We start from the raw sequence: 20,252 nt of genomic DNA, 5'->3' as shown, positions 1-20,252 counted from the left end.
CCCTAGTTCTGTCGCAGAGGACGCTGCAGCGATACAACACTATTACTTGCCAAGGTGTAAACTGTTCTAATACCAAGAGGGAAGCACTGGCATGGTCAACCCAAATAAACAAGCCGAAATAGAGCAGTTTGCACAGTCGAGTCAGCAACAGCCATTAGTTGACATTAGTACCAGCCTGTATTCTCAGCCGTGTCTTTGCCGAGCCAGACTCTTTTGGCTCTGAAAGAAAGCACAGGCACTCTGGGCAAACAAATTAGATACACGTCACCAAGGTTGATTTGTCTACAGTGCAGTTGAAGTTATGCGGCAGAATGACTGAAGCCGAGCAGCGCATTGGGGATGGGGGATAACAAGATAGCTAAGCTCCAGAACCATATGGTACATCTCCAGCAGATGGTGCAGAAGGTTTTTGCCAAGAATGACTGAGGGGAGATCCAGATGTAATAATTTGCAGATAATGGAGGTCCCGGAGTCTATGTCACAAATTTGTTTTAAGCTGCTGCTAGACATGTTAGACGCCCCATCCATGTCCTCAATGTTCATGGTAGAGATGGCACACTGCTTTCTGGTGCGGAGGCCTCCACCAGGGGCACCAGAGCAGTCCATTATAGCAAGAATATTATGCTACCATGACCAGGATGTTCTGCTGAGAGCCTCAAGGGAGATTTGAAATTTGGATCAGCACCAAAAATGTTTCCTGATTTCAGCTCTCAAGTACAAGAACAGAGAAAAACATTCCAGGAGGTCAAGAATATCCTGCGTAAGAGAGATCATGTATACCATGATGTACCCTATGGGAATCATCCATGATGGAAGGTGACATTTTTCATGGACCCTAAAGCGGTCGAAAGGTTTGCCAAGGAACCACCTGGGCCAGATGGCTTGCAACAGAGACCGATGCGGTTAGGGTGCGTCCCGAGGGTGAAAGAACATTTGGGCACTGTGAAGGGGACACTGCCTGAAAAGGAACTGCTCAATAAGGAATAAGCCTTTGGGTTCAATCCACTTCAGGTTGAAGAGATTACATAGGTGGTGCTCTGGAGCTGTGGCACCCGACAGTTGTCCCTTGTTAACGCAGTAACTGCGGGTGTTGGGAAGTTTGGGTGCTGAGTTGCAAGTGGGGGGGTGAAGGGTGGGGATAGCCAGTATGTTTCTGCTGGGGGTTGTTAAGCGAGTGGTTTGTCGTTGGTGTTCTAACCAGATATAAAGGAGTATGTCATGGTTAATATGGCACTTGGTACTGTGAAGTGCCCAGCCGCATACTTTCCGGGAGGATCAGAGGGGGAGGAGTATGTGTGATAAAATCGTAGTAGTAACATGGAACATTAGGGGCTTCACAAACCGCAAAAAGATTTGACTTATGAATACGGCCAATAGGCACCAGGCCAAGATCCTGATGCTCCAGAAGATGCACCTGAGCAGAGATGGGAAGCTGCCGGGAGCTTGGGGATCGGGGATCCATAGCTACAGTCCGTCCTTTTCAACTCATTCACGTGGGGTAGTGATATACATGATCAGGTTGCTTGGCTGTAAACACCATGATCAGAATGTAGACACAGTAGGGCGATATTTGATACTTGCAGGCGAGTGCCCAGGGGCAAGGATTCTTCTCATTAACGTGTATGCTCCAAATATTGTTTCCCCGGACGTCTTCCGTATATGTACGAATAACAGTCACAAGTTTGTGGAGTACGACATCATCTGGGAAGAGGATTTTAATGTATCCCTGTCTGTTACTGGACAGAACCATCGCAGAGAAAGTAGACTCCCGAAAGCAGCAAAGACATGGGATAACCTAGCTGAATATCAGGGGTGGAATGTTGTCTGTGTGCATCAGCTGGAGCTGGTACCCGGTGCTATGTGGTGAAAAAATGCTGTTTTCAGTCTGCCTTCCATACCAACTTGAGGGAGTTGGTCATGTAAAACTTTGTGACCATGGTGAAGGGGAGCCATACCGGAGTGAAAATCAGGGTCTAAGTGGTATTGCCAGGCCGCAATACAGGAAGATCAGAAGGTCATATTAGTAAGGGTGTTAAAAGAATATGGTCTAATCCTAAATAAAGCACATATCATGTGCTTTATTCCATCATGTTCCCCCAACTGCGTGTAATAGAATCAAGACATAAAGATAGTTTACTTTCCTAACAAATCTGAAAATGATTGTCTTCACATAACCTCTTAAGCACCGATTGCCCTAATGGTGAACGCAATTGAGGAGCTACAAGCTCTTGGATTTGACATCAAACGGCATAAGAACCCAATTGATAATCGGCATGACCCTCCTGCAAACTCGATAAAATGCAGACCTTGAGATGGCGCAGAGAGGGAAAATAAGGAACTTTTAGACTGTCAAACTGGAGAGATCACAACCAATGGTCTTAAAAGGTCCAGAAGCCTTGAAAATAAGCTTCAAATGTTCAAACGAGGATAACGGACAAGAAGGTGCTCTATCACCTCGCTCATTGAAAGCCGAAACAGACAAAGCCTACTCCTGGGACTGGTTGCCCAGAGCTCTAGCAAAGCCCTCTTGGGCCTAGAAGGTCCGATAGGAAGGGATATGGAACGCTACTGATCGGATCATGGAACACCCGAGGATTCAGCCACCTGTTTGACGTGCAGAATTCCCAATTACTAAAACTAGAAATTTGGTATAAAAGTTGAAAGTCTTGGGCTGATTCCGGCGCTCCTCACTGAGTACAAATGGGATATATGCAAGACAGCAAAACTAAAGTCTATTACCCTTAGACTGTAAAGGGAAGCAAAACTTGTATAGTATCTTAGACCTTGTGGTGTTTCGCGCTTTTGCAATGAATTTTATTGCTTCAGTTGTTTTTGTGGTTTCAGAAACTTGTAAAAAAATAAAAGAAATTGAGCCAGTTGACTACTTAGCCTTGGTTTTATTTCGATAACTCCATTTCAAACTAAGAGCTGTTGCATCACAGCTTTTGATTATACAAATTGCAAATTCAATGTTGTTGTCACTCAAATTATAATTGTTGAAGAATGCTGTTGCTTCACAGTTTTAGCTTCCTTACATTCAAAGACTTGTTTGTATACAAATATAGATGCTGTTACTTCAGTCAGATATTATTTGTTGTGAGTCCAAATCCTCTTGGTCTAAACCCAGTTCAATGATGTTGTTACATAGACAAAATTGTTACGACTCATCAGTGTTTCACCGTCTGGTGTTTAGACTGATCTTCAGGGGTTTTTAAATTGGGAATAATTCTTTAGAAGATTACTGACTTGCACATAATAGATACTGCCGTTGATATTGTGAGGTTAAGCCTAATAAAAAATCAAAAGAAAGAAGGAAAAAAGAGAACAAAACAAAAAGGAATTAAGTATTACGCGAAACACCACAAGGTCTAATAGATACTATGCAAGTAAAACTAGATATTTGCCTCCAGGAGTCGTGGCTCAGAGATTCCGTTATCAGACGGTTACATGAGCTATCTAAATCCAGCAATATAAGTGACAAAAGGAAGGCCTTGCTCGGGGCTATTAACACTGGTTAACAGATCGGGGTCCACAGTGCTCTGGATGAAACCCAAAACCCCCACATTCAAATAATGTTTGTCTGCATCCGACGACCACACGGAAACCCACGGTCCTCTAGTAATTTTGAATCTATATTGGAATCCAGAGGCCAAGTGCTCCAATAGCTTTTTTGCATGTGTTACGAAGTGGATTGATTGAATCCAGGTTGAGATCAAGGGGGCCTGGATCATTCTGTGTGGGGACCTAAACGTAGTGTCTCCGATATATGCCAAATGGCAAGAATGGTTCCGAAAAACTTCATTGATGGCCAGGTGAAGGGGATCTAAAGGCTTCAGCATCCTGGCACTCGACCGTCTCCAGTGCAATTCTGGAATATTTCTTTGCTTAAGGCTGGGTCTTCCCTTTCAGTATATCCCTCAGGGTAATCTCAACCAAACAATGATCACAATCTTATGCTGGTTTGTAAAAATCCTTGGCAGAAGACAGAGCCCGATTTAAACTCAAAGTGCTGGCAACCGAAACTAAACAGTAACTCGGAAAGGAAATCTAATCTGTATTAACACGAATATCGTCCCCCATCTCACGACAAGTTTAATAGCCTGGCAGGCTGGAAACCCAGAAGAGGTTGTTTACGTACCCACGCTTGCACTATTCAAAGAATCTCGAGCAAATGGATGAAGAACTGGATCTAAACCTAAGATCACATTCAATGCTGTAGTGGCACTTCGGAAAGGCCAGCTATCCTGAGTCTTAAGACCACTAAAAATCCTGTCACCTACTAAGAGGTCAGCAAATCGGAAGACGACCACAATATAAGAATTGGATGATATCTTAAAAGGCTGCTCTATACTAGAATGATGCAGAAGCATGATGCAACTATCACTTCAAAAAACTTGAGGGACATATGGAAATTGCTAAATGAGAGTATCCAAGACTCACTACAACTTAATCCAATCCCGGAGAGTGTATGGGTGAATCACTTCGAAAGCTTATTCAGTAGAGATCCAAAGCTCACAGAAGATGCACAGCCCTCAAGAAAAGGCACCTGGCAAATCCACTTTAATAAAGATGAAATCGGTGAATCATAGCAAAAGTAAGTAACTCGAGGGCGCGCAGCCTTGACAGACTGACAAACACTATCCTCAAAAAGGCTCCTGAAGTGGGCATCCTTTTTGTTGGACATTGTTCAAAAGGATTGTGGTCAAATTCTTGATTCATGGAAATGAGCAGTGGTGATCCCCATTTATAAAAAGGGTGATGGAAGAAACCCAAAGAACTACCGACCAATCGCCCAATTGGATGTTCTGGGAAAGGCCTTTGCGGGTGTCCTGCTTAATCGCCTAAAAGAATGGGTATCTAAATCAATGTTTTGACTCAAGGCAAACTGGCTTTGTCAGCAAGGTAGGCTGTGATTTGAACCTTTTCCTCATCAGTCTACTCAAGATCAAGACCAAGAAGAAGGGAAACGTATACATCGCCTCTATAGATATGGAAGCTGCATTTGATTGCATCGGCAGAAATCGCTTATGGGCCAAAACTGAATCAATGGGATGCCTGACAGATCTACTGGCAGCAATTTAAGCACTTTACACTGGAACAGTGATGCGGATTGTGCTTTACCATTCGGGAAACCTCAGTAGAGGGAGAAACTGTAAAAGGATTGAAGCAGGGCTGCCACCTGGCACCTATTCTTTACAACCCCTTTGTCTCAGATATTAGACCCGCCAAGATTTAACCCACCAAAGATCAATGGAAACTCAGCTGGTTGGCTCCCATACACAGATGATCTGGTTCTTCTAGATAAGACTCCCATTGGGTTTCAGAGAAAACTGGAAGCCCTACAGAAGTATGAAGACCAGAACGTCATGAAAATCAACGTGAGAAAAACACAAATCCTTACGATGAAAAATGCAAAGTCAAGAAATAGGAGACCAACTTCATGGGCTTTGGGTTCAAACAAAATAAGATTTGTGCCTGAAATAAAATATCCAGGGATAACAATCAGCTAAAACTGCTGGGAGAAACCCTAGCTGCTCACTCTGAAGCGGAAAATTAAACAACTGTCTGCCCAAGACTCGATGATGGGGAGAATTTCTCATATTTTCTTCTACAACCAGAAGGTAGTCCCTACACTGACTTATGCAGCAGAAGCGGGTTTGGGGATGCCTAGCGAATCCTGGGCGCAACTGGAGGGCAGTTTCTGGAAGCAGATCCAAAGACTGCCAAAAGCCGTGCCAATGGCGATTTTGAGACATGAGTTGGTTCTTTTATCTCTGCATGTGCGTATCGTCTTGAGGCATCTGTCTACTTCTGGTAAACTGAACTCCTTTGATTGTCCGCCTCAGCTTCTTTTCATAAAAATGAAGCAAGATGGTATGACAGACTGGGCGCTAAACCTATGGAGAGACTGATGCCTAGATGTTTTAAATGACCTACGCTTGTCAGTCTACACCCTTTGCAGGAACCCCCTTCTGGTTCAAAGAGCACTTTGGGCGGCAGATTGGTCCAAAACAGAAGCAAGAATATCACACTCAGATGCGTACCATATCCAGACTACTTATGGGACAATTGAACACCACCCCCTGGTACTTAAAGAAATTCCCACACACAAAATATAGGTATATGTGCTTGAGATTTCGACTGAACATTCTGCACACTAAGGTCACTCTGTTTAGATACGGTGGCATGGTTGAGAATGACAGATGCTGATTAAGTAAACTAGAGAGAGAATCCCTCAGGCATCTGACTCTTCTGTCCTAAATTAAGAACAGAGAGAACTATCCTTCTGCATGAGCGGCTGGTGAAATAGTTTGGATCAAACGCAGAATCCTGGTGGGAGTGTCTATACGGAATAACAAACCCGGCTTTGACGACACTCCTGGTAAAATGTTTTAGAGCTGATCTTTGATCAAAAATTCAAAGGGAAAGCTATCGAATACAAGCCTTAATGGGATTTTCGACACTCTGCACAAGGGCAGACTGGATAAAACTTATTGTGTATCTTGAATTGAATAACCCTGATTATGGAGTTTAGATCATGGTGGGAGCCCATAAGGATAATTACCGAATTGGTGAAATGCTAGTTACTTTTTAAGGAGGTTTTACCTCCCTGCTGGCTTAGTTTCTTCATTTTTAGATTGTTGTTTTTGGATATGTTCTGAGCGGGATGGTGTTTAAATTGTTTGATTTTTGAAAGATGGAATGACCTAGCAAAAGTTTGTAATAATCTGAATGCTAATAAACAAATCACGGACCTGTGTATGCATGCCAATTTTTGAACCCTGACATAAGGGAGTATACTTTTGATTCAGGGGTACATAATAGTTAATCCAGAATAGACTGTCACGGTTAACTTGGCTAGGTCACTAGTTGCGGTGAAATTTCTTCCTAGAACGCAATCTGACCACTACCCTGTGCGGATTGTGTTCTTGATGCCGTCACATACTAAAATGTGATCTGATAAACCGATGTTCAGGAAGCCACCTGTTAGGACTGATTTACTATACGCTGGCGTGGTGGACAAATGTATAGAAGGTGATAAGGAGAATTTTCAGGAATGTGCTAATTCCCTTCTACCTTGGAGGCCTCCAGCTCTTTTTGCTGGACTTCAGAACTTTTAATTTCTAACCTTGAGCGAGTGAGACCTTTTTCCGACTCTCTCTTATATTTTTCTGTGATTTGAACTGTTTCTTTTTGACTTTGGAGTCTGACAAACGACATAGGCATAATCTTTACATTGTGACAGTGCAGTGGCACAGGAAGTCTTAGATTTCCCAAAGGTTTAAATAACTTCTCTTGGTGAAACTACGGTTTCCAAGAGCAGTTCAGTGAAATTGTCTTTACTTACATAGTGTGTGCTGGTTCTAGAATGTTATGCAATCTTATAACGGGGTGCTGGAGGGTTTACTTAGTATCCCCTTTATCTAGTTTCTCATATAACATTTTTTTGTTACTCTTTCTACAATGAATGAATGGCTGGTGGCAGTGGTTTACTTTTTTCTACCATTGTTTGTTTTTACAGCGGGCTGCAATTGCAGCTGCAGTAAGACACCCATGGGTGCCCATTTCGTCAGGATGGCCCGGTCTTATTTTTTTCGCCATTTCTTGCTGGACAGGTCTTTCTTGAGATTTACTCTGTGCACCAAACCAGGTTTGGTCCCTTTGTTAGTTTTGTCTTTGGCGGGATTCACGAGTGATGCCTGCCTCGGGCTCCAGCATGTCTAGCAGGGCAGGAAGCGAGGGAGGTGCCACAAACTCCCTGTGCTTAGTCTCCTTGGTTACAGGAATGCACTCAAGGGTGAAGGGCTATGTGATTGACAAGTGAACTCGTCTGGACATCCTCTCGGAGCTGGCTATACTTCCATTGCTGCTGCAGGAACTGAAGTGCCTGGGAGAATAACACCAGATCAAGTGCATCGCTTTTAAGTCGGACCCAAGCTCCAGGAAGATCCTCCAGACTCCCAGGAAGCAGGACTGACCAAGCCTGAGCCACCTCAACAAAGTGCTGGATCCCAGATGCGAGGAAGGTCCATAGTGGTATCTGAGAACTGTGGCATTGCTATTTGCAAGAGCTGCGATGAGCTGAAACTGCAAAGTGCTGCTGATCTAAAGTTTGCCTATTGCTGCCGCCGACATTCGATTTATAGTGCAGGAGTCCCCAGAGGCTCTCCCTTTTGTCCCCAGGACTGAGGCCCATGACCAACAGGATCTGCAGACCTACACTGGAACAGAAGCTCGCTTGAACCCATTTCTTCTAACCAAAGGTACTGTAAAAGTAAGAAGACTTACCTCTTGTCGTGTAGAATTACTTGTTCTCAGTTGAAACTTGTCTTGGTAGCTTTTGCAAATTTGCTTGCAGCTTTGCTCCTCACAAGCAACCCAGCTTGTGGCCCTACAGTGATTCTATTTTTCTACAAAGACTTCTAAAACATTGTGCAAGACTTTTACTTACCTGCAAGAAGTGCTTCAGCTCACCTAGACGTTTGCTCAGTTAACGTTGGCTGGCCTGGTTCCCTGAAAAGCTCTTCTTAGCTTTTACCTCCGACTTTGTGCTTTACCTTTCCCCCAGGAAGGGGTTTATTTACTTTAGCATTAGGGGGTTCAAAAGTACTCACCTGCTTCAGAATATTTGAGTAACCTTTGTTTTATTCCAAACCCTTTTCTTTGAAAGCAAACTCAGTATTTCTCTAAATGTACCAGTGATATATTAATGTCCACAGTGTCTTAGTTATTTGTCAACTCACGCATAGGAACCATCTGTGTGCCATCCAAAATGGATATTTGCTGATTTAGTGAAACTAAGTGTGTATTTTGAAGTCTATTTTTGTGTTACTTATACATTACTCCCTTCTGAAGAAGGCTTATTCAACTGACTGTTTAATAAATTAATAATTGTTTAATCAAGAAACCTTGAGTATAATAGTTTATTTGAATACTTGTCACTGTGAATCTGTGTAAAAACCCTACTGCTCACATTGACCCCTCTTGAGATCATCCTGACTTCTCAGCCACACTACCAACCTGTGTAGTACAGCCGTATACCAAAAGTTGGGTTACTTATTGCCAGGGGTACAAGGTTGGTGTAGTCTCCCAAAGGGTACTGCATGCAATCTTGCCTAACTGAAGGCCAGCCTATGTTGTGATGGGGACAACTCAGGGTGCTGTTGCCAAACCAGTTCAAGGTAGCAGTGACGAGAGGTCTGGGATAAATCTTAATTGGTGGTGAGCTTGTAAAGGGTCCACAATGAGTACACACAATGAGAATCACAGATTACACTTCGTTTGTATAAGAATAGTTATTTCTTTCTGGCTAAATATCACTATGAAGAATGACTAACAGGTAGCCGTAATCACAGACCACCAATAATAGATTGCTTATATACCGTCACTAGAGTAGGACATAATACAAATCAAGCTCCTGTAAAATAAAGTACAGATTAGTTTATGTACGACACAGCCACAGAGAATTAACCATAACAGCAAATGTCCTTCCCTAAGTTGTCAAGGGCTTTATGCTGAAATGTTCAGGAAAGGTTCTAACAGTTTATGATGCAGAACAAATGAAGGTTAGGGGCACTGGGGGGGCGGGGGGGCTTCCAGTGAACTGTTTCAAGGGTTAGAGGACAGTTTATTATAACTAAAAAAAGTGTACCCAACTTTCAGAAGAGTAAGCAATGTCAAAGCCAAAGTGTAGCAAAAGTTTTATAAAAGTTATCAAAACTCTTACAGGGACTGTAGGGGCAGGTAAGAACTCACCCTAGCTCGCCCCCCCTCCGTACTCAAATTCTTCCCAGGACTTGGCAGGTTAACGGAAGGTCCCAAGTTCCATTTCCCACTGTCCGCTTGAGTCATTCATTCGTAGGGGTTGCAGGTTCGAGCAAATCTCCGATCGTTGTCTTTTGCTGGTGCAAGGACTCTCGGATGGAGGATGCAGAAAAATATGATGCAGGACCCCTCTCGGGACTGGACTCGACTGAGGTAAGCTGTTTCGGGCCGTGGTCACCTCAGCACGGCGACTTGATGGGACTCACTTGTTGCGATCACTTTCCCCTCCTATCTCGGGTCCCCTTGATGCTAGGACATTTCGCTGAGGGATGACTTGTAGGACAAGCTGAGGATCCCCCTGGTTCCAGGCCTTAATGCGGAACGGCGACGTCGGCAGCATTGTAGCTCAAACTCAGAGTTGGTCAGACACAGGAAGGTCCCGGGACACTTCAGACGGCTCTTCTTCACAGGGTACCGAGCAGATGTCTGGGATGGACGTTCCCTCCACTCCAATGGTCTCAGCTCCCTGCAGGGCTGCTGAAGATTAACAAGACGGGCTCCTCTAGGACAGAAGTAGATTACCAGGCCACCTTCAGATGGGTATCCGGCCTTGTCCCGGGTCTCGCAGCTAGATAGGAGTCTTGGCTCCTTAAGGTTACTGCAGGTTCTCTGAAGAGTGGGTGCAGGGGTCCTCTTCTTATACTAAAAGCCAGGTAAGAGCCGAAACTCCCACTAGCAGAAATAGCCCCCCACACACACACACACACACACACCCCAGCATTTGTCCAATCGGGATCACTGGCGTGAACACTCATGCATAACACTCAGACACACTGAAACCAGTTTGTGGTTTGGGAATAGACAGTCCGAGCCCACATCCTGCCAGCAAACGCGCATAGCCCTCCAGTAGCCTTCGCTTTCCCGGGCACTGGAAGTCCATATAAGGATTTTCCTTCCCTCCCAGGCCAGGAAGAAGGCTAATAAACAAGATAGCCAATCAATCTCAACAGTGCCCCAAGCCTTGAAATCAGCATACATCAAACCACTCCTCAAGGATACAACAGGGAATGTAGACGACCTCTCCAACTACAGACCCATCTCCAACATCCCCATCCCAGCTAAACTCCTGGACACAGACATATATAGAACAATCCAAAAATTCATAGAACACTGCCTATTAAACCAGGCACAAGTAGGCTTCAGACCGATGAGAGGAGCAGAAACAGCACTTATTTCAATCTGGGATGATCTAAAGGCAACTGCAGATTCAAACAGCACCGCTCTGATACTATTAGCCCTCTCTGCGGCATTCGACATAGTTAACCACGACATCCTCATGATACTGAAAGAATTGGGAATCACGGACAACGCCTTACTTTGGATCAGATCCTTCCTAACAAACAGAACAGACAATATGGATGAAAGATTACAAATCAAGACCACGAGAATCGTCATGTGGAGTCCCAGAAGGATCATAATTCTGGCCACTACTGTTCAACATATACCTGTTGCATCTAATTAAAATCGTAAGACATGGCCTCACCTGTTACAACTACACTGATGAGACACAATCTACAAAATACAAGACTTGCAAGAAGACAACTCAACACTAGAGAACTGCCTTTGTGAAATTTACAACTGCATGAACTTAAACCACCTTAATCTCAACCCAGGTAAAACAGAAATAATGATCATCACAAAAAACAGAGAACACAACCTCTGCATCCCGTGGCCAACTGAACTTGGTGAAACCCCATCATCGATATTGTAAAAAAAAAAATACATTTTTTAAAAAAAAAACCTGGGAGTCCTGATGGACAACAAACTCACTATAGAGCCACAAGTAAACACCCTAATCAAGAAATGCTTCTTCCTCCTGCAATCGGCTAAAAGGATCCTACCATTCCGATCATTCACCAACAAAACTACCGTCATCACCCTCATGTCCAGATTAGACTACGCCAACAGCCTATATCTAGGCATGCCTGAACGACTCCTAAATGAACTCAATGCATAAAAAACGTGGCGGCCAGACTGCTCCTTAAACTGCCTCAAAGAAAACCCATCACACCAGCGCTGAAAACACTACACTGGCTACCCATCAAAAACGGATCAAATTCAAATTAATGTGCATAAGGCACAGATCACTCCACGACCAAGGTGCAGAGTTCCTTAGAAGAAAACTAAACGTACATAACACTACAAGGCCACTCTGCTCCAGCATCGACATCCGTTTGGAACCAAAATCATACAAGAGAGAACTCGGAGGATCCTCTTTTTCTCACCTCGCCCCAAAAACTTGCAACAAACTACCAAAGAACATACGGAACACAAGAGATCGCCTACAATTCGGGAAACTCCTCAAGTCATGGCTCTTCACCCCATAACCAAAAAGAATGCCCATAAGGACATACACAGCGGAACTAGGCTGAGCAGAACCTATCCTGATTCCTGAAGTAATCTCAACTTCTAAAGTTATGATATACGATCTACAACAAATCCACTTATCAATTAAAAGACAAAGCACATTGAATCATACCAAAGAACACCCACAGATCAATCTGAATGAAGAGCAAGGTATGACCCAGCAATAACACCTGGCCCACCTCGTAAACACAGGCAGCAATGGACCACCAATGGTAAATAGGATTCCATGTCTTAAAATCGCAGCAAAAATGGCTTTGTATGCAAAAATGCAGTGGTTTTGCCGCCCCAATCATGTGAAGGATGCAGAGGACACCCCCGCACCGCGCTGCCCTTATAACGGGGTATACCTTTACCGGGTCAAACCATGGCATTTTTGCAGCAAGTTTTTTTTTTTCTTTTTTTTACTGGCGACGTTTTTGTCACAATTTTTTTACCTGATACCAGTAAATGGATAAGGAGCAGGGAATGATAACACCACTACTTAAGCAGGGATAATGCTTGCCCTCCTGGGTGTACTAAGCTCAATAATTTAGCTGGAGGCCAGCCGCACCAATGCACCTGAAACTAGACAGTCAGGAAAGGGAAGAGAATATACCTACCCAATGGACTACTGACAGTAAATAGATATTAAGGAGCTGGTGAATGAGAATATAACACCACTTTCGAACTAGTGGATAATGCTCGCCCAACCGGGGGGTACTAAGCCCAATAAATCTGCTAGAAACCAGCCTCGGTTTCGCCCCAGAAACTAGACAGTCAGTAAACCAAGAGAGAGAATATACCTACCCAGGATGACAACCTAATAAACTAAACTACAAGGATTGAGACATACAATCCACTGACCAAAACATGACATTTCTGCATGCTTAATTCACACACAAACCACACAACCACCTCTCACAGCAAACCGCATGGACTTCACCGCAACAACAATCAACACATAGATCGCAACAGCAGCCTGCGAGGACTCTCTTCGATCCTATATGCACACCCAAGCTCAGCGCACAGTGAAAATCGAACTGAAGCTGCCAACAGGGTTTAGGTCGAAATGACCGAAAAAAAAGGTCGAAACGACCAAAAGTTCTAAAAATGCTACCACCAAAGGATCGAACACCAGAAGTTCGATCCTCTGGTGGTAGCATTAAAAAAAAAATCGGGGCTGCGGGGGTGTTCACCGCTCACTATACTTTATGGTATAGTGAGCGGGTGCTGCGGGGGACACCCCTGCAGCCGTCCGTGGAAAAAAAAAAAGAAAAGGACCCTGCAGCGCCAGTTCCCAATCACAGAAGTGAAAGGGAACTGGTGCTGCAGGAACCAGCGTGAAGGTGAAGGTAAGTGGGGTTTGTGTATGTTGGTGGTGGGGGTGTGCTGAGGGTGTTGGTGGGGGGTGTTATGGGTGTGTTTGTGTTGTGTGAGAATGTGTGTTTTGGCAAATTTTCGGGGCTGAAATGTCCAAAAACAAAGTGTTTGAACTTTTGGTAATTCGAACATTTCGTTTTTGGATATTTCAGCCTCGATAATTTCCCCTTCGGTCAAATCACTGGGTTTCGCCAACAGTATACCGCCTCACTTCCCTATGCTCCCTTCACCCACTAACCCACCTTTTTGTTTACAGATCCGCCTGAGTGCCTGGAGACCAACTCAGTCGGTGACAGTGCGCAATATAAATACCTTTTAACATTAAAGGACAAGCGAAAAGCCTTGTTGCATGGCCATGTTTGGACACTCGGCACAGTTAGTAGCCAAATACGGTAAGGCTAAAACGAAGATCACCAAAGAAATTGTAGAAAGTCACTGTTGCCACCAGCTTGTCCATTTAGCATACCTAGAGTAACCAAAAATAATTTGAGTTAGTCTAGGGCAAACACAAAAGTGTACCCCCTTGTACTGCATTGTAAGATGCATTGTACAATGATAAAGTTACCACAAGTGATAACACATTACTAAAAGTAGTAACTAAGTAACAAGTCTAAGGGAAACAATGTTTCCCAGTACGGACAGCCTGAAGGACATATCTGTTTCCCATAACAGATGAGCAAAATACAGTGTAGTGGCGCTTAAATCTTCACTGCACTGTAAAAAGTACAGGGCAGGATCAAAAGCAAAAAGTTTGGGGGTCCATAAAAATTGAAGGAAAGGTGCAGTAAAGAGAAATCTTTCATAACACCACCCTTGTTGGTCAAACAGGGGACCCTTCTGGGATGATGGCCAGACCAATTCACTGTAGCTTGGAGAGCAGTCAAGGCTAGATCCCTGGAGGAGTGAGGGTGATCAGAGGTCTCTGATGAGCACACAGTGGAACACAAGAATTACCATTTGACAGAAGTTTACGTAAATATACGATTCTTTTGGTCCATGGATAAACGCAAATGAATAATGAAAAGCAATAGCAAACTACCATACAAGCAACACATTATGTAAAATATATACAGTCACTGGGAGGGGGGTGGGTTGAAGGCAATTCAATGCCAACGATTTAACCTCCACTAATACCTGTAAGGGAATAGGGCAGACAATCTTTGCAGCCTAGAGAATCTTATCTTCAGAAATGGAAATCCTTAACTTTACAAGTCAAACCCTTTGATGAATGGAGCTTTGTGCTCAATGTTGGATGCATGCGTAAAAGCGCTCAGTCATGCTTAAGTGACAAAGTAACTTTCTAGGAAGATGGCAAAGTTGGGGACAGAATTCTGAAGGGTGAAAACGGGTTCCAAGAGTCAGCGTAGGATCTGCTGCGATGAACAAAGCTATTACCAACTTTCGGGGGATGTTAGGAAGCGGGGGCTACCCAAGCCAAAGCGAGGACCACAAGGAATCCTCTCTGCATAAAACGCTATGCATGAGCAAGTCCATAGTGGTGGAAGTGGTTTTAGTACTCGCCGCCCTTAGCTCGGTTTTGGTCCAAACGTGGCAGGTCTGGAAGGGGTCGTCAGAGGTTCCATTTCTGCCCTCAGTTCGGCTTCAAAGTGCACAGGCACTGCAGTTGCCGATGCAGGTCAGGTCGACAACAGGAGCTGTGTATCTCGATTCGGGTGGTCAACAAAGAGCACCAATGCAGCTGGTCTCGGGGCACAAAAAGGAACAATGGGAAAACCGCCTTCTGCGACTGTCACTGTAGCGTAGTGACGCTGGGGCGCACCCAGCTCTCGCGATCTTACGCAACCTTCTCTCTCATGGCCAAAACCAGCAGGGACATTTGGTGAAAAGGTGCTTTGCAGTGCAAGTTAGGATTCCTCAAAGATTCAAAGCAATACTCGATGCAGCAACACTACTACACTGGTGCCAAGGTTTGAGCTGGAAGGCCCTGGAACACTTTTGAACAGGCTCTTTTCCAGGGCAACCAGGTGGCGTAGAGAGTGATTATTCCTACTGCTCCAAAGGTTCGAAGCAGCTTTGCTGGTCTTCTGAGATTGAGCGCAAAGCAGGGCTCTACCGGGACAATAGCAGACTCAGGGTGCCAGCCTTTTTCAGCACGTCTCTGGACAGTCCTTTGTTCTGCTAGTCTCTTCGGGATTCTTGGCTCCGTCCACAGGTCGATTCAGACCTGTTGATGTTCTTCAGATCTGCATTCATGATTCCTCCTCCTATCTGCAAGTCTGGAGGGTGCCCACATCCGGCCAGCCAATGAGAAGATCTGCCCTACAGCAGTGGTCAAATCAGGGACCACTGTGGCTCTCATGCACATCGGACATCCTGGCACCAGTAGTGTGGATTGGAACCAGTCGATCCCAACCCACTTCCTGGGTACCCAAACACGTGACCTGCAGGAGCCTGTGAAAGAAGCAGCGTTCACTGGCAACTGTATGCCCAAATAAGAGTGCCGGGTCAGGAAGACCATGTGTACAGCCAAAGGACAAAATGGCCAAAGGAACAAAGACCTTGTGCCACGGTCATGATGATCACTAGCCACAGTCCTGAGCCAAACGTGGTAAGTGTGGTAGTGCTTGTTAAAAGGTTGTAAAACTACAAGAAAAAGCTTCTGATGCCATCAGTTTGTTCCTAAGCACATTCAATCACCAAAAAATCCTTAAGGCCTGACTAGGGCCAGAAAACACAAGGACCCCATTGCACGGTACAGTAATGTACTGTACGCAATGATAAAATGTTACCAAAAGTGCCAACAAAGTCGAAAGACTAAGAGAAACAATGTTTCCCAGTACTGACCGCCTGAAGGAAGTATCAGTTTCCCCGTAACAATGAGCGAAATCTCAAGGGAGCACAGCAGCGCACTGTGCTCCACTGACAAAAGCCAGCACAGGATACTGTAACAAAAGCAACCAGTTTGGAGGGTCCGCAAGTCTAGAGGGTAAGTTGCCTTTAGCAAAAGATTCCCTCTTGTTCAGATGAGGTTTAAAAAGCAAGCCCTTGATGATCCAGTCGTTAGAGATCACATTGAGCGGGACGCAATTAGTTTCTTTCAGGAGAATATGGGATCAGTCCAAGACCCGGGTGTAGTGTGGGAGACTTTTAAAATGTATATTAGTGGGTGGTGCATATTCAGAGAGGGGTGGGTTCGTTGAAGAAGGCAATTTGAGTATCCGTGTCTGCTCTGGAGGGTGGGATTAAAAGGATAGAAAATAAGCAGTCTGAACAGGAAATCCCTGTAAAATTGGGTGAGCTTGCAGCAAGCTAGGTTTGAAATGGCAGCTTTGGCGTTGAGAGAAGAAAGACTTCTGCCGGACCCGCCGGCAGCTGCAGGTTATGGGGAAGAGGACAGGCTGAGCAGAACGCTGGCATGGGACCAGACCAGGACAAACAGTGAATATCGTGGAAGATGAACATGGGGAGATGATTAGGGATAACAGAGGATTGATTAAATATTCCAGGAATACTATACTCCTCTATATACCTCTCAAATGCATGCCGGACCACAAGTGATAAGAGAATTTCTTGATAAGGTGGTCCTTGGATGGTTAGATGTAGACCAGGTGATTAAGCTGAATGAGCCCCCATCAGAGGAGGAAAACAGGAGGGTGATCGTCTCACTACTGTAAGGGGGTCCCTAATTACGAAACAAGAATGAATACAACCCTCTAGGGAAATGAGGCAAAAACACAATCACAAGTGAGGATGCTAGCAAAGGACTCTGCTCCCTGAATGGTCTTCTCCTGTCCCTCTCCCCATTTATTTCCTGTCAGTGGTCTCAAACAGGAGGTTTTATAGGCCTGTCTTGCCATGGTAATGCCACTGGAGCTGGATCACGGCTTCATTCCAATCTGTCCTTTTTCCATAATAGGGATGCTCCAAAGCTGTCTTTCTTCGTGGTCAGCGTTTTTGTCAGAGCATGCTTTTCTACATTTTGCTAGCTATGCAAAAACACTCTGTAGCTCTGCAGACTAAACATTGATTTCTGTGTACAAACATTTTCCAGTCATTCTCTGTATTACTCATCCTGCTCATGTGTATCTGGGTCCTGTAGTCTCCTCCACACTTTATACTTATTGATCCCATTCAGCATTTTGCCACACAAAAACATGAGTCCTATTTTTAATGCGCATGGACTCTTGATGGACAGTGATATCTGGTGAGTGAATTCGTGCTGGCCATGGTGAAGGACACATCACACTAAGCCTGCAGTCTATTTTGAATCCCACAGGCCACATTGCCTCTGGCAAGGGGGGTGAGTTTGACTCGTCTACAGCACTAGTTAAGCTTTTGAAATGCCTGTGATCCGACATTACATATCTATCTAGCTAATAGTTAATTGCGCCTTATATTTGGACAATAATTAACTTCTTCAGTGCTTGCCCAAGTCTGTGTATGTGATTATGTTCGCATACAATGCTTGGGGGTTCGGGAGGACCCTGGTTCCTTCCCAACAGTTCCCCCCCCCCCCTTTCTTTACTTCTACAGTAACAAACTCATCCCCACCCGACATATCTACAACCCCAAAAGTAGCAGTTTGATTTTGATTGATTGAAATATTTATAATCGTGCATGCAACAAAATAAATCAAATCCTGGCACAGTTGGAATGTGTCATCAAAACAGCTATAATGGCCAATCGCATAATGATAGTAGCCTGTGGGTCAAGAGAGAGAGAAGTCTTATTTAAAGAGATGTTTTTAATCTTGCTCAAAATATTGGAAGTGAGTTAGATTTCCTTAAGTTCAGAGGGAAGCTGTTCCATAGTCAGTGCCCAAAGACTGAGAATCTACAGTCTCCACGGGAGACACATTTTGTCCTAGGGATAATGAGTAAGTGTTTGTCTTCCGCCCTTAGGGCCTGAGTGGGATAATATGGTTTCAGCTTATCCCTCGGATAGCTTGGTGCCAAACCATTTATGCATTTGAACACAGAGCACTGTTTATTGTACAGCAAGGTGCATTAGAACCCCCCAATTGATACCATCATCTTACTAGGTGCTACATTGACACATCGGAGACCCAATTGGCACGTGCAGAAGAGAACCAAGAAGAACATAACGGGCACCATTATTTTTACTGCTGCTCCCAGCTCCCAGCCATGCCATGACTCCACCTTCTTTCTTCATTTGAACAGTGACCCATTCTGAGCATCCTCTAGGCGGTACAAAAGTGCAACAGCTACTTCACAACTTTTTACACACTCCTCCTTGTATGGCTGTTAACAGGTACAGCATACAGCAGTTCTGCATCGTCATGAGTCTCAACGCACGGTGCCTGGAATGTGTCCTTTATCCTACATAGTGCAAGATGTACCAGGCATTGTGCCTCTATAATTGGGACTGGTCGTGAAACTAAAACCTTAGGAGCCCCTGACGCATGCAGGACGAGTGCACACACGTAACAGCTTTCATTCATCATATTCCTTCCCACAGTACGTATATCGGAGTAGCAGCTATTAGATGGCTCTGAATGCTGAATGGCAGAAATGGCGGCAAAGCCCAACCCCTTCTATAAATCATATGTCATTTGTACTTCCCGTCTTATTTGTCTAATAAAATCAGTGGGGACTGGCTGGTGAAAAGTGAGACCTTGTTTGATTCTTATTTATCATAGACGTATTGCTACTAGCATTATTTTCCTTTATATGTAACTGTCTACCCCCTACCCTCCTTATATGGTCACCCCATAACACATACCTTCATACACTCAGACAATCATTGTCACACAAAACAATATAATTGGAGTTTTATCAAGAAAGCATAATGCAGAATTCCTAGAACGAATTACATTCAGTTTATCATTATCCCTACATAAGAGGTTTGAACACATCGGTCAGGCATCCTTTCTTATGCCTGTAGAGGAGAAAAAAGGTTACTAAGAAAAGAGACAGACGTAGAGGCATAGAGACAATGCATAAAGACGCAGAGGCTCTTTTCCTACCAAGGCCGACCGGGATCCAGACCTTCAAAAATTTAATAAAGAAAAAAAATAAAAGAATACTAAATGAAAAAAGAAAAATCAGGGTTGTGCCACTGCCACAGCACCCTGGCATGAATCTTTTTTTTTCATTTGTATTTGGTTTATTCAAACCTTTACAAAACAACAAAAATAAACTAGAATCCAAAACAAAAAATTTACAAGCGTAAAAAGAAAATTCCAATTAGTCATCGCCATTAGTAAATTAAAACAGGGGAACAAGTATATACAATAATCAATACAACCGCACTTTCCAAGATAATCATTCAAAAGAAAAAAATAAGTCCCACTTAAAAAATACTCATGTAAATCAGATAGAAACAAATATCCAATACTTATGATCTTAGCCATGAACCTAACACGATACAACTTTAAAGATAAAATAGAAGAAATTTGGCTCTGTATTACAAGTTTAGACTTATGATAAATCCTGATAATGCTAAAACCTCATGGATAGTTTGAATGTTAAGACACCGTCTCCATGCTAGCTCTTCTAAATATAAAATAGAATTTACATTAAGGGGCTCTAACAATGTTGCCCTAAGCGGCTGTAATGACACGCACTCCATGACCAGATGTTTTAGAGTCTCCCAGTTAGCCGAACAAAACCTACATCAGGCTTGTGTCATGATCCCTGCTTCCAAGGGGTCAGGACTTGCCCCACGACCTTGGAAGCAGGCCCATAACTCTGATCCCAGGAACCAGCCAGTCCCTATTG

The 20,252-nt window shown here is 44.0% G+C and overlaps 1 protein-coding gene across 2 annotated transcripts in view; it reads left to right on the top strand.

Annotated features, from left to right (window-relative positions):
* IGF2BP3 (insulin like growth factor 2 mRNA binding protein 3) overlaps positions 1-20,252 on the top strand; it is a 1,445,925-nt gene that overhangs the window by 1,205,016 nt on the left and 220,657 nt on the right. The window lies entirely within an intron of this gene.

This window comes from Ambystoma mexicanum, chromosome 2q, assembly GCF_040938575.1.
Source record: "Ambystoma mexicanum isolate Mex_15411 chromosome 2q, UKY_AmexF1_1, whole genome shotgun sequence".
Classification (NCBI taxonomy): Eukaryota; Metazoa; Chordata; class Amphibia; order Caudata; family Ambystomatidae; genus Ambystoma; species Ambystoma mexicanum.
Note: the sequence above shows the minus strand (reverse complement) of the source record. Positions and strands in the feature narration are given on the sequence as shown.